Source organism: Triticum aestivum, chromosome 4B, assembly GCF_018294505.1.
Source record: "Triticum aestivum cultivar Chinese Spring chromosome 4B, IWGSC CS RefSeq v2.1, whole genome shotgun sequence".
In the NCBI taxonomy this organism is placed as follows: domain Eukaryota; kingdom Viridiplantae; phylum Streptophyta; class Magnoliopsida; order Poales; family Poaceae; genus Triticum; species Triticum aestivum.
The window spans coordinates 567,044,853-567,059,890 of NC_057804.1; positions in this window are offsets into that span (position 1 = coordinate 567,044,853).

Here is a 15,038-nt window from a genome sequence, read left to right on the forward strand (position 1 = left end):
ATAATCAACGGGCTATGGAGATGTCCATCAATTGATGTCAACATGAGGAGTAGGGATTGCCATGCAACAGATGCACTAGAGCTATAAATGTATGAAAGCACAACAAAAGAAACTAGTGGGTGTGCATCCAACTTGCTTGCTCACGACGACCTAGGGAATTTTGAGGAAGCCCATCGTAGGAATATACAAGCCAAGTTCTATAATGAAAAATCCCCGCTAGCATATGAAAGTGACAACATGAAAGACTTTCTAAATGAAGAACATGGTTGTGATGCCCGGATACTTAAGCTACAGTGAACCTCTGATAATGATGCCACGTCACCTCGCTTACTGTTGTTAACCTCACGTTAGTTCAAAACCGGTACGGAATTAAACTTCAAAATAAAGTGAATCGATGAAAGTGTTGAAACATTAAAACTAAAATGTTAGGTTTGTGTCAATTAATCCGTTCTAAATTTTGGTGAAGAAACCACACTTTTATAAAATTATGAAATACTCTAAAATGATTAAAACAGTAGCAACAACAATTATTTAAACACCTTTTATAATGAATAAAATGTCAAACTAAGTTATTTGGGGACTAGACTTTTTGTGACTGTGGACCAGGTTGAAATACTAATTTAGATGCTAAGTTTATATTTTACCAGAACTAAAATAAATGGCAACTAAAAAAACAAGAACAAAAGTAAAGACAGAAAAACAAAAGGACCTTCTCCTCCCCTGGGCCTTGGCCCACTAGGCCAGCCCACCTCGCCCCTGCTTCCCCGCTCCCCTGTTCACGGGAGGGCGTGGCCGCGCCGATGCCTGCCACGGCACCGGCCATCGCCGTGGCGGCCATCCCCGGTGACCACCTCGCCTATAAGACCGGCGCCCTCTTCCCACGGCGCCTGGAACCCTAATCCCCATTTGCCCCTCTCCCTTTCGCACGAGCCGCCGCCCGTGCGTTGCCGTCATCGCGTCTTCGTCATCACCACGGTCTCCGACTGCCCCGCGCTGCACCACCACCTGCAGGAGCTCCGTCATGTTCGTCTACGTCATCTACGGCCATCCGTTCAAGCTGGGCACCTCTACATCACCGGGATCGACTGCTTCGTCCCCGCGGCCGTCCGCGCCTCTCCGGCGAATTTCGGCGCTCTCTGCTGCTCCCGGCAACCAACGAGCCTCCGTGAGCTCCCTTGGTGAGCTTCCCCTCTGTTCCCGCCTTGCATCGACCTCAAACCGTGCCGAATACTACTGCCCCACCGCCATGCCCGCGTGCTGCACAGCCCGCGCGCTGCTGGCGTCTGCTGCCGCAAGGCCGCGAGCGCCGCACCGCAGACGCCCGTCGCTCCCTGGCCTCGCCAAGGCGCGGCCTTAACTGCTTCTCTTGCTGCACTGTCTTCTGCTACTACTTGCCGCTGCTGCTGCTCCTCTTAGCCGCTGCTTTGCTCTGCTGCTGGCAGCCGCACTACTCTGCGTACTACTGCTACTCAAGCCGTTGCCTGCTAGTGTCGCTACTTACTACAGCTGCTGTTTACGACTTGCTGCGTAGCCGACCGCCGCTGCTCTAGCTGCTCCTGGATGCTAGTTTTTGCTACTCCTAGATGTTGTGGTAATGGCCATGGCCAAGCATGAGTGATGTGCGTGTACGTGTACAGCCAAGCCACCAGTGGCCGGCCCGTCCAAATTAGCTAGGGGATAAGTTCCAAATAGTTTAATTGCTAGCCAATGACAGGTAGACCCCACCTCCAATTATCTCTTTAAAAGGAAAATAATAAATCTGTGAGAATGACACTGGGCCCCACCACCCAGGTTTGACCAGTCAATAGTTGACTAGTCAACTACGGACTGGACTAATTGACTTTGTCAACCCAGCCCCCTGGCCCCACATGTCATTGACTGTGGCTAGCCCCTGCTGAGTATAAAATGTATATTCTGATCTAATTTGATTTTAAGAATAAATCCTGGAATTTTTAGAAAAAATTTAAAAAATTAATATAAAATAAAACATAACTCGGATGGAAAAACATTGTACATGAAAGTTGCTCAGAACAACGAGACGAATCTGAATACGCAACCCGTTCGTCAGCCACACGTCCCTAGCATAGCGAACCTGCAATATTTCACCTCCGGTTCATCTGTCCGAAACGCGAAACACCGGGCATACTTTCCCGGATGTTTCCCCCCTTCGCCAGTGTCACCTATCCCTGCGTTAGATCACCCCTGGCATCGCGTATTGCCTTGTTATATTTTGTGATGCTTTGTTTGCTCTGTATTCATTGTTTCTTCCCCCTCTTCTCTCCGGTAGACTACGAGACGGACGTCGCTGCTGCCTCGATCGACTACGGTGTTGACGACCCCTCCTTCTTGCGAGAGCAACCAGGCAAGCCCCCCCTTTGATCACCAGATATCGCCTATTCTACCCTCTACTGCTTGCATTAGAGTAGTGTAGCATGTTACTGTTTCGATTAATCCTATTCTGTTGAATGGCCTGTCATTGTTGCTACAATTGTTGATACCTTACCCGTAATCCTAAATGCTTAGTATAGGATGCTAGTTTATCATCATTGGCCCTACATTCTTGTCAGTCTGCCTTGCTATACTATCGGTCCGTGATCACTCGGGAGGTGATCACAGGTATATACTATACATATATACATACTGTACCGATGGTGACTAAAGTCGGGTCAGCACATTGAGTACCCGCAAGTGATTGCGATGTGGGGGCTGGAAGGACAGGTGGCTCCATCCCGGTAGAGGTGGGCCTAGGTTCCTGACGGCCCCCGACTGTTACTTTGTTGCGGAGCAACAGGGCAGGTTGAGACCACCTAGGCGAGAGGTGGGCCTGGCCCTGGTCGGCGTTCGCGGTTGCTTCATAATAGCACGCTTAACGAGATCTTGGTATTTGATCTGAGTCTGGCCACTGGCCTATACGCACTAACCAACTACACGGGAAAGATATGGGCACTCGACATCGTGGTATCAGCCGAAGCCTTCCTGACGTCAGCGACTGAGTGGCGCGCGCCGGATTGGAACGTAAGCCTGCTCTTGTATTAAGGGGGCTAGTTCTGCTTCCGGTCGCGTACGCAACGTGCAGGTGTGCAACGGGCGATGGGCCCAGACCCCTGCGCGCATAGGATTTAGACCGGCATGCTGACCTCTCTGTTGTGCCTAGGTGGGGCTGTGACGTGTTGATCTTCCGAGGCAGGGCAAGACCCAGGAAAGTGTGTTCGGCCAAATGGGATCGAGCGTGTTGGGTTATGTGGTGCACCCCTACAGGGAAGTTTATCTATTCGAATAGCCGTGTCCCTCGGTAAAAGGATGACCCGGAGTTGTACCTTGACCTTATGACAACTAGAATCGGATACTTAATAAAACACACCCAGACAAGTTCCACAGACAACCCGGTGATCGCTTTTCCACAGGGCGACGAGGGGAGGATCGCCGGGTAGGATTATGCTATGTGATGCTACTTGGAGGACTTCAATCTACTCTCTTCTACATGCTGCAAGATGGAGGCTGCCAGAAGCGTAGTCTTCGATAGGACTAGCTACCCCCCTCTTATTCTAGCATTCTGCAGGTCAGTCCACCGACATTGCCTTTTTACACATATACCCATGCATATGTAGTGTAGCTCCTTGCTTGCGAGTACTTTGGATGAGTACTCACGGTTGCTTTTCTCTCCCTTTTCCCCCCTTTCCTTTCAACCTGGTTGACGCAACCAGATGTTGGAGCCCAGGAACCAGACGCCACCGCCACCGACGACCCGTACTACATCGAGGGTGCCTACTACTACGTGCAGGCCACTGATGATGACCAGGAGTAGTTTAGGAGGATCCCAGGCAGGAGGCCTGCGCCTCTTTCAATCTGTATCCCAGTTTGTGCTAGCCATCTTATGGCAACTTGTTTAACTTATGTCTGTAGTCAGATATTGTTTCTTCCGCTGACTTGTTTATGTCGAGCACTTGTAATCGAGCCCTCGAGGCCCCTGGCTTGTAATATGATTCTTATATGACTTATTTTACTTTTAGAGTTGTGTTGTGATATCTTCCCGTGAGTCTCTGATCTTGATCGTACATGTTTGCGTGCATGATTAGTGTACGATTGAATCGGGGGCGTTACAAGTTAGTATCAGAGCCGACTGCCTGTAGGAACCCCCCTTCCAAACTCCTTGGCCGAAGTCGAGTCTAGACAATGCAAAACTTTTTACTAACATGGTTGTGTGTCTTACGAGCCCACGTCGCCATTGGGTGTACTAGGATCTTTTACTCCTCGGCCCTTACTCCGGGACTCTGACCTCTCTTCTATTCGGGTTATATGATTATGCAAAAAACAACTAACTAACTTTAGGTTCTCGAAAATAGTTTCTCACGGAGAGCCCCTCACTCCAGATGATCGCCTGCTGCACGAGAAGATTCCGAAGATACTCTCTGATGTTCTTTCGAGAACTTATGCTCATCAGGTTTGCAACCCTACCACCAAGACATCCCTATGGATAGCTACTTATACTTGCCACCCTTACCTTCATTCTCGATTACTCTTGATACTACAAGATACCCTGAACTACTTCCCGCCATTCCGAGAATCCTGCGTGCTTACTGCCTTGCAGCTCCTTTCTGCACGATTACACTGACGCATAAATTCTCACACTTATCGAGGATTTCTTCATTGCTAGTTGTTTTTGTGTTTCACAAAAATTCTTCAGGATACTATTCGGTTTTCTGAAAATTCCTTAGGAGCCTATTGCTCCTGAATTCCTGGTCTTCCGGTACTATGGTTAATTCCATATTTCTACCAATCTCCATTGACATCCTTTGTCACTATCATTTCGTTCCCCTTGCTTCCTTATTTTGTGAATGATCGCAATCTTCAATCAGATCATAGAATTCATCCTTCCGGCTCAGATGTCATTTTAAGCATGAGCTGGTTCTTGACCAATCAAATTGCCGTCGATTGTACCCCTAAGTCTGTTCAACTTATCCAGTCTTAATCAGAGCGTCTGCTTCTGATCCTTCATTTTGGAAATCATAATTCCTTTGTTATCTAAGCATCGAATTATTTAGATGTTCTATAATCAGATGCCTTTGCATTTTTTCTTTATCTGATTGTGTGCCGATGCTCACATTAGCTCTGCTATGGACCGTCAAATCCTTTGTTGGATTATTATTCGATAGTGTCCTTCATATTTTACCGCCTTATGAATCCTCCCTGATGCATAATGCCTTTGGTAATTTGTATCCTCTCCTTTAGTCAAACATGCTCTGCTTCTGAGCTTGAGTTATTTACCCCTAAAGTTTGTGGTATATGTTTCTAAGAAGCCCCGATGGGTTGAGCCTATGCCTTCCTTAATTGTGTGAACCTGAGAGTTTTCACGAGTCATACTCTTCTGGTATTTTGCCAGATAAACTTTCAACACTACAACTTCATCGAACGCGAGAATGAATGAAAGATTATGCATTGAAGAAGTGGGAGTTGACCTTGAACTTTGTGTTCATGCCCATGGACACGATGTATATCTTATCATGGAAGCTTCTTATAATAATAACTATTTCGTTGATAAATATCATCTGGTATTTGTAAATTGATCCTTTGCAATCGTGGTTCCGGCCATGATTGTTCTTCTTTGATCCCATTTCTCGGACAAGTTAAAGCACTTGTCTCCTACAGATCAATACGCCTGCCCAACCTCTATTATGATCTACCTTCGAGTATTACCCCTGGTATCTCGATGATATCATACCATTGCACTACATCTTATGAATTTGTGATGAAGTAGTACTTTCCCCATCATAGTAACTCCACGGGTTCTGGGTTGTCGTCAACCGAGAACACCGATTTGTGAGTCAATTCAACACTGTGATACAGTACTCCCAGTACCTTGTTGAGAAGTTTAATACTCTATCATGTCATTCCTAGCCTGATCGGCTACTTCATTATTTTGCTAAATTTAACTGTGCTACCTGATCCTTCTTCCCGGAGCACAAATTTTGACGGTGATCTAGTCTTACATCGATCTTCCTCGTCATATCATTTCTCCTTGAACAGCAAACTTGATTTCGAGTTTGTGTCGTACCCTTGGTTCCAATAACCTTTTGCTTCATCATTCCTTTGACTTGATGTCATCGTCGGTCGATTACATCTTCATGAAATCTCTCGACAAATGTGTCGTGATCATCATCATCATTTTGAGCTCTTCCAGGATATCAACTGAATTCATGATGAGAAAGACCATCCTTGCCCTTGATGATTAGTGTTATCATCGACCACTCTACTGCCTTCCCTCCAACACAAACTTGTTCGTGTTTTGTGTTATACCTTGAGTTCCTTGCTACCCAGCATTTGTTCTTCTTTACCTTGGACTATTACTATCTTTTATGTCAAGGATGTTGTGAGGACTGCTCCACCTCTTAAGGAATTCTTGGTATTGTGATACTTCTCACCCTCACCATTCTTTCTTGGTCCCCGTGTTGATTCTAACTGGGATACCAACACGTGAACCATGCTGATTGGATTCTGTACTTCTAGCAACCCTATTGCTTTGAAGTTAATGGTCGACATTTCATTCTTAGACCATTGGTTATCGAATCACCATTCTAACATTGATCCTGCTACCTAAGCCCATATTTCGGGTGCACCTTTCAACCAGTGATTAATTGTGTATGTCTCCCTCGAGCATACATCATTATATCATTTGATCTGTTAAATGTTATCTCCTTGTTCACGTAATTGTGGAGATCCATCTTTTGGAAATCTCGATGAATTGTCGCTGAGACCATTAGCCACCTCCTCATCCTCTCTTTGATTTAATGATGAACTCTTGTTTCGGAACTCGCTTCCATAGTTCAATTATCGAGAATCTTACAATGTCATCTCGACAATTTGTGTTGCACCTTTCTTCTCACGCAACCTGAGTCTGAGTTATCCTAACACCAATCAGATCTGAATCTCGGTCGGATATGATGGTTGGAACATATTTCCAAGAGTTATAACATTGGTCTTTATATATGACCCGACAAGATGATGTCATATCTAGCACACCTGGCCGGAGGCCCTATTGTTATAGTTCCCTTTTTAGCAAGGTTAGCGATTCTTCCATGAGGATATCGTAAGACTTATTCTATAATTTGTTCCTGATGGATCCTTTGCGTATCCAAAGTCTGATCTTTGCTTAAAGACCATTCCAATGCTATCTTGAAGCATGTCATGTGGTACTCCGATTTTCAATAAGAATATTTGAAGCACAACGCTAAATTTTCTCTATCAATTATCCAAACATCACTGTATGGGTAATGTCATGAAATTTCTCTCCCCTTTCCAAAAAGGTTTTCAACAATTATATCCTGTCATGGATAACATGCTCTGCTTATCCTTGGGAAGGATATACCCTGAATTATGTGTTTAAACACATTTTCCCCTTCCATTGTTCTGATTAAACATGATAATCACTTTTTCTTTCCATTGGTTTGTTTAACCCTTCTTGTGATCTATATTATATAAGCAGTAATATTCTTCTGCTTATGCAAAACACCTCGGTGTACAACCGTGTCGGCAAGACCTCGTTACTATTGTTGATGACATTTCGGTAGCCACCGATGGGTGATAACTTTGCCAATTGGTTCGCCTTGTTCAACAAGCAGGAAAATTGCTCTCTTCATTCCTCGTCCTTGGTACCGACATTGTTGCCGATATACCTGACAAGCTATTCACTAACATGACTCCTTGTCGCGGTATTGCAAGATGTCACCACCCTTCCTACTTTCAACCCACATGGTGGGCCCATAACCCACAGGTCCACTGGATCGAAACCTGACTCTCCTTTACAACCCGGATTCTAATGTATCATTTGCACCTGGCTTCGTATGTGATTCACGAGCTAAATGCTATACCATTATTCATCCAGGAATCAAACACCATGTTATTCTCGTTGTTCAAACCCCCATTCCAGCTTAGGTCTAGTCATCGAATGATTGCCTACCCGTTGAAAGTTTGGTGCAATCGTATATTGCACTCAACGAATTCACTGAAATACAACTCGTGGGGTACCTTGTGTATTTCCCATTGAGTTCACGTCAGATGCCCAGCATTGTCGAGATGCATTCTTCCGGAGTTTTCCCCCTTGGTCGCGTTCGTAGGACGATGGAGATCCCAAAGAAAGAATGACGACTTCATCAAGATGCCCCGATGCAGTGAATTGAAAACTTCAACGTAGTGGATTGACCTCTTCGAGAAAAGCAACCAAGACTGAGAAGATTGGTTAGAATTTCGTAACCAGATAACCTTTCCCCCTTAGTCCCCCTCTTAAATCTCGGGACGAGATTTCTTGTAGTGGAGGAGAATTGTGACGCCCGGATACTTAAGCTACAGTGAACCTCTGATAATGATGGCACGTCACCTCGCTTACTGTTGTTAACCTCACGTTAGTTGACAACTGGTTCGGAATTAAACTTCAAAATAAAGTCGATCGATGAAAGTGTTGAAACATTAAAACTAAAATGTTAGATTTGTGTCAATTAATCCGTACTAAATTTTGGTGAAGAAACCACACTTTTATAAAAATTTTAAATACTCTAAAATGATTAAAACAGTAGCAACAACAATTAGTTAAACACCTTTATAATGAATGAAATGTCAAACTAAGTTATTTGGGAACTAGACTTTTTGTGACTGTGGACCAGGTTGAAATACTAATTTAGATGCTAAGTTTATATTTTACTAGAACTAAAATAAATGGCAACTAAAAAAAACAAGAACAAAAGTAAAGACAGAAAAACAAAAAGACCTTCTCCTCCCCTGGGCCTTGGCCCACTAGGCCAGCCCAACTCGCCCCTGCTTCCCCGCTCCCCTGTTCACGGGAGGGCGTGGCCGTGCCGATGCCTGCCACGGCACCGGCCATCGCCGTGGCGGCCATCCGGCGGCCCTCCCCGGTGACCACCTCGCCTATAAGACCGGCACCCTCTTCCCACGGCGCCTGGAACCCTAATCCCATTTGCCCCTCTCCCTTTCGCACGAGCCGCCGCCCGTGCGTTGCCGTCGTCGCGTCTTCGTCGTCACCACGGTCTCCGACTGCCCCGCGCTGCACCACCACCTGCAGGAGCTCCGTCATGTTCGTCTACGTCATCTACGGCCATCCGTTCAAGCTGGGCACCTCTACATCACCGGGATCGACTGCTTCGTCCCCGCGGCCGTCGGTGCCTCTCCGGCGAATTTCGGCGCTCTCTGCTGCTCCCGGCAACCAACGAGCCTCCGTGAGCTCCCTTGGTGAGCTTCCCCTCTGTTCCCGCCTTGCATCGACCTCAAACCGCGCCGAATACTACTGCCCCATCGCCATGTCCGCGGTCGTGCACCTCCGCTCCTCACAGCACGCCGTGGCCGCGGCGCCCGCGTGCTGCACAGCCCGCGCGCTGCTGGCGTCTGCTGCCGCAAGGCCGCGAGCGCCGCACCGCAGACGCCCGTCGTCGCGCTTGCCCGTCGCTCCCTGGCCTCGCTAAGGCGGGGCCTTAACTGCTGCTCTTGCTGCACTGTCTTCTGCTACTACTTGCCGCTGCTGCTGCTCCTCTTAGCCGCTGCTTTGCTCTGCTGCTGGCAGCCGCACTACTCTGCGTACTGCTGCTACTCAAGCCGCTGCCTGCTAGTGTCGCTACTTACTACAGCTGCTGTTTATAACTTGCTGCGTAGCCGACCGCCGCTGCTCTAGCTGCTCCTGGATGCTAGTTTTGCTACTCCTAGATGCTGTGCTAATGGCCATGGCCAAGCATGAGTGATGTGCGTGTACGTGTACAGCCAAGCCACCAGTGGCCGGCCCGTCCAAATTAGCTAGGGGTTAAGTTCCAGTTAGTTTAATTGCTAGCCAATGACAAGTAGACCCCACCTCTAATTATCTCTTTAAAAGGAAAATAATAAATATGTGAGAATGACACTGGGCCCCACCACCCAGGTTTGACCAGTCAACAGTTGACTAGTCAACTACGGACTGGACTAATTGACTTGGTCAACCCAACCCCTGGCCCCACATGTCATGGACTGTGGCTAGCCATGCTGAGTACAAAATGTATATTCTGATCTAATTTGATTTTAAGAATAAATCCTGGAATTTTTAGAAAAACTTTAAAAAAATTAATATAAAATAAACCGTAACTCGGATGGAAAAACTTTGTACATGAAAGTTGCTCAGAACGACGAGACGAATCCGAATACGCAACCCGTTCGTCAGCCACACGTCCCTAGCATAGTGAACCTGCAACATTTCACCTCCGGTTCATTTGTCCGAAAACGCGAAACACCGGGGACACTTTCCCGGATGTTTCCCCCCTTCGCCAGTGTCACCTATCCCTGCGTTAGATCATCCCTGGCATCGCGTATTGTCTTGTTATATTTTGTGATGCTTTGTTTGTTATGTATTCATTGTTTCTTCCCCCTTTTCTCTCCGGTAGACTACGAGACGGACGTCGCTGCTGCCTCGATCGACTACGGTGTTGGCGACCCCTCCTTCTTGCGAGAGCAACCAGGCAAGCCCCCCCTTTGATCACCAGATATCGCCTATTCTATCCTTTACTTCTTGCATTAGAGTAGTGTAGCATGTTACTGTTTCGATTAATCCTATTCTGTTGAATGGCCTGTCATTGTTGCTACAATTGTTGATACCTTACCCGCAATCCTAAATGCTTAGTATAGGATGCTAGTTTATCATCATTGTCCCTACATTCTTGTCAGTTTGCCTTGCTATACTATCGGTCCGTGATCACTCGGGAGGTGATCACGGGTATATACTATACATATATACATACTGTCCCGATGGTGACTATAGTCGGGTCAGCTCGTTGAGTACCAGCAAGTGATTCCGATGTGGGGGCTGGAAGGACAGGTGGCTCCATCCCAGTAGAGGTGGGCCTGGGTTCTTGACGGCCCCCGACTGTTACTTTGTGGCGGAGCGACAGGGTAGGTTGAGACCACCTAGGCGAGAGGTGGGCCTGGCCCTGGTCGGCGTTCGCGGTTGCTTCATAATAACACGCTTAACGAGATCTTGGTATTTGATCTGAGTCTGGCCACTAGCCTATACGCACTAACCAACTACGCGGGAAAGATATGGGCACTCGATGTCGTGGTATCAGCCGAAGCCTTCGTGACGTCAGCAACTGAGCGGCGCGCGCCGGATTGGAACGTAAGCCTGCTCTTGTATTAAGGGGGCTAGTTCTGCTTCCGGCCGCGTACGCAACGTGCAGGTGTGTAACGGGCGATGGGCCCAGACCCCTGCGCGCATAGGATTTAGACCGGCGTGCTGACCTCTCTATTGTGCCTAGGTGGGGCTGCGACGTGTTGATCTTCCAAGGCCGGGCATGACCCAGTAAAGTGTGTCTGGCCAAATGAGATCGAGCGTGTTGGGTTATGTGGTGCACCCCTGCAGGGAAGTTTATCTATTCGAATAGCCGTGTCCCTCGGTAAAAGGACGACCCGGAGTTGTACCTTGACCTTATGACAACTAGAACCGGATACTTAATAAAACACACCCAGACAAGTTCCACAGACAACCCGGTGATCGCTTTTCCACAGGGCGACGAGGGGAGGATCGCTGGGTAGGATTATACTATGCGATGCTCCTTGGAGGACTTCAATCTACTCTCTTCTACATGCTGCAAGATGGAGGCTGCCAGAAGCGTAGTCTTCGATAGGACTAGCTATCCCCCTCTTATTCTGGCATTCTGCAGTTCAGTCCATCGATATTGCCTTTTTACACATATACCCATGCATATGTAGTGTAGCTCCTTGCTTGTGAGTACTTTGGATGAGTACTCACGGTTGCTTTTCTCTCCCTTTTTCCCCCTTTCATTTCTACCTGGTTGACGCAACCAGATGTTGGAGCCCAGGAGCCAGACGCCACCGCCACCGACGACCCCTACTACACCGAGGGTGCCTACTACTACGTGCAGGCCGCTGACGACGACCAGGAGTAGTTTAGGAGGATCCCAGGCAAGAGGCCTGCGCCTCTTTCGATCTGTATCCCAGTTTGTGCTAGCCATTTTATGGCAACTTATTTAACTTATGTCTGTACTCAGATATTGTTGCTTCCGCTAACTTGTTTATGTCGAGCACTTGTATTCGAGCCCTCGAGGCCCCTGGCTTGTAATATGATGCTTATATGACTTATTTTACTTTTAGAGTTGTGTTGTGATATCTTCCCATGAGTCCCTGATCTTGATCGTACACGTTTGCGTGCATGATTAGTGTACGATTGAATCGGGGGCGTCACAATGGTGCTACTTTGAAGCACAAGTGTGGAAAAGGATAGTAACATTGCCCCCTTTTTATTTTCTTTTTCTCTTTTTTGGGCCTTTTTTGGCCTTTTTTTCCTTCTTTTTCCTTTGGCCTTTCTTCTTTTTTCTTTTTGGCCTTTCCTTTTTTTTATTTAGGGACAATGCTCTAATAATGATGATCATCACACTTCTATTTATTTACAACTCAAAACTAGAACAAGACATGACTCTATATGAATGCCTGCAGCGGTGTGGGATGGGCAATGAATCAAGAGTGACATGTATGAAAAATTATGCATGGTGGCTTTGCCACAAATATGATGTCAACTACATGATCATGCAAGGCAATATGACAATGATGATGTGTGTCATGATGATGAACGGAACGGTGGAAATTTGCATGGCAATATATCTCGGAATGGCTATAGAAATGCCATAATAAGTAGGTATGGTGACTGTTTTGAGGAAGATATAAGGAGGTTTATGTGTGATAGAGCGTATTGTGTCATGGGGTTTGGATGCACCGGCGAAGTTTGCACCAACTCTCAAGGTGAGAAAGGGCAATGCACGGTACCAAAGACGCTAGCAATGATGGAAGGGCGAGAGTGCGTATAATCCATGGACTCAACATTAGTAAAAAAGAACTCATATACTTATTACAAAAATCTACAAGTCATCAAAAACCAAGCACTACGTGCATGCTCCTAGGGGGATAGATTGGTAGGAAAATACCATCGCTCATCCCCGACCGCCACTCATAAGGATGCACAATCTAAGAACACCTCATGTTTCAAATTTGTTACACAACTTTTACCATACGTGCATGCTACGGGACTTGCCAACTTCAACACAAGCATTCTTTAAATTAATAATCACCCAACTAGCATGGCTCTAATATCACTACCTCCATATCTCAAAATAATTATCAAGTATCAAATTGATCTTAGCATCCAATTCACTTCCTATGATAGTTTTTAATATACCCAACTTGGATGCCCATCATTCTAGGACCAATTTTATAACCATAGCAAATACCATGCTATTCTAAGAGACTCTCAAAATAATATAAGTGAAGCATGAGAGATTAACAATTTCTTCAAAATTAAGCCACCGCCGTGCTCTGAAAGATATAAGTGAAGCACTAGAGAAAAAACTATCTAGCTCAAAAGATATAAGTGAAGCACATAGAGTATTCTAATAAATTCCAATCAAGTAGGTTTCTCCCAAAAGGTGTGTACAGAAAGGATGATTGTGGTAATCTAAAAAGCAAAGGCTAATATCATACAAGACGCTCCAAGCAAAACACATATCATGTGGCGAATAAAAATATAGCTCGAAGTAATGTTACCGATAGACGAAGATGAAAGAGGGGATGCCTTCTGGGGCATCCCCAAACTTAGGATTTTGGTTATCCTTGAATATTTTGGAAACTAGAAGAACACGCCTTTACAAAGCAATCTTTCTTAGCACGCAATCTAACGGTTCTTTCTTTGCACTCATCAATGGAAATTCTCATAGCTTTGAGAGACTCATTGATATCATGATTAGGAGGAGTAGATCTAAGTTTCAAAGAATCAACATCAAGCGAAAGTCTATCAACGTTCCTAGCCAAATCATCAACTTTAAGCAATTTTTCTTCAAGCATGGCATTAAAATTCTTTTGAGAGATCATAAACTCTTTAACACTGTTCTCAAAATCAGAGGGCATCTTATTATAATTTCCATAAGAATGATCGTAGTAATTTCCATAATTATTAGAGGAATTACTAGGGAACGGTCTAGGATTAAAGTTTCCTCTATAAGCATTGTTACCAAAATTATTCCTACCAACAAAATTCACATCCATAGACTCATTATTATTATCAATCAAAGTAGACAAAGGCATATCATTGGGATCAATAGAAGCACTCTTAGTAGCAAACAATTTCATAAGTTCATCCATCTTTCCACTCAAAACATTAATTTCTTCTATAGCATGCACTTTTTTACTAGTAGATCTTTCGGTGTGCCATTGAGAATAATTAGCCATAATATTATCAAGGAGTTTAGTAGCTTATCCTAAGGTGATTTCCATAAACGTGCCTCTCGCGACCGAATCTAAAAGATTTCTAGAAGCAAAATTCAATCCGGCATAAAATTTTTGTATGATCATCCATAAATTCAAACCATGAGTAGGGCAATTGCGAATCATCAATTTCATTCTTCCCAAGATTGGGCAACATGCTCATGATGAAGTTGTTTAAAATTCATAATATCGTTCCTAAGAGAGATGATCTTAGCGGGAGGAAAATACTTAGAGATAAAAGCATCTTTACACTTATTCCATGAATCAATACTATTCTTAGGCAAAGACGGAAACCAAACTTTAGCACGATCTCTAAGTGAAAACAGAAATAACTTCAATTTAACAATATGATTATCCGTGTCTTTCTTATTTTGCATCTCACACAAATCAACAAAGTTGTTTATATGGGTAGCGGCATCTTCACTAGGAAGGCTGGAGAATTGATCTTTCATAACAAGATTCAGTAAAGCAGCATTGATTTCACAAGACTCAACATCATTAAGAGGATCAATCGGAGTACTAAGGAAATCATTATTATTGGTATTGGAAATCACACAATTTGGTATTGTCTTGCGCCATCGTGACAAGCAGTCCAACACACAAGAAAACAAAAAGGCAAATGAAAGAGAGAGGAGATTGAGAAAGAGAGGGTGAATAAAACGGCAAGGGTGAAGTGGGGGAGAGGAAAAGGAGAGGCAAATGGCAAATAATGTAAGTGCGAGGGAGATGAGTTTGTGATGGGTACT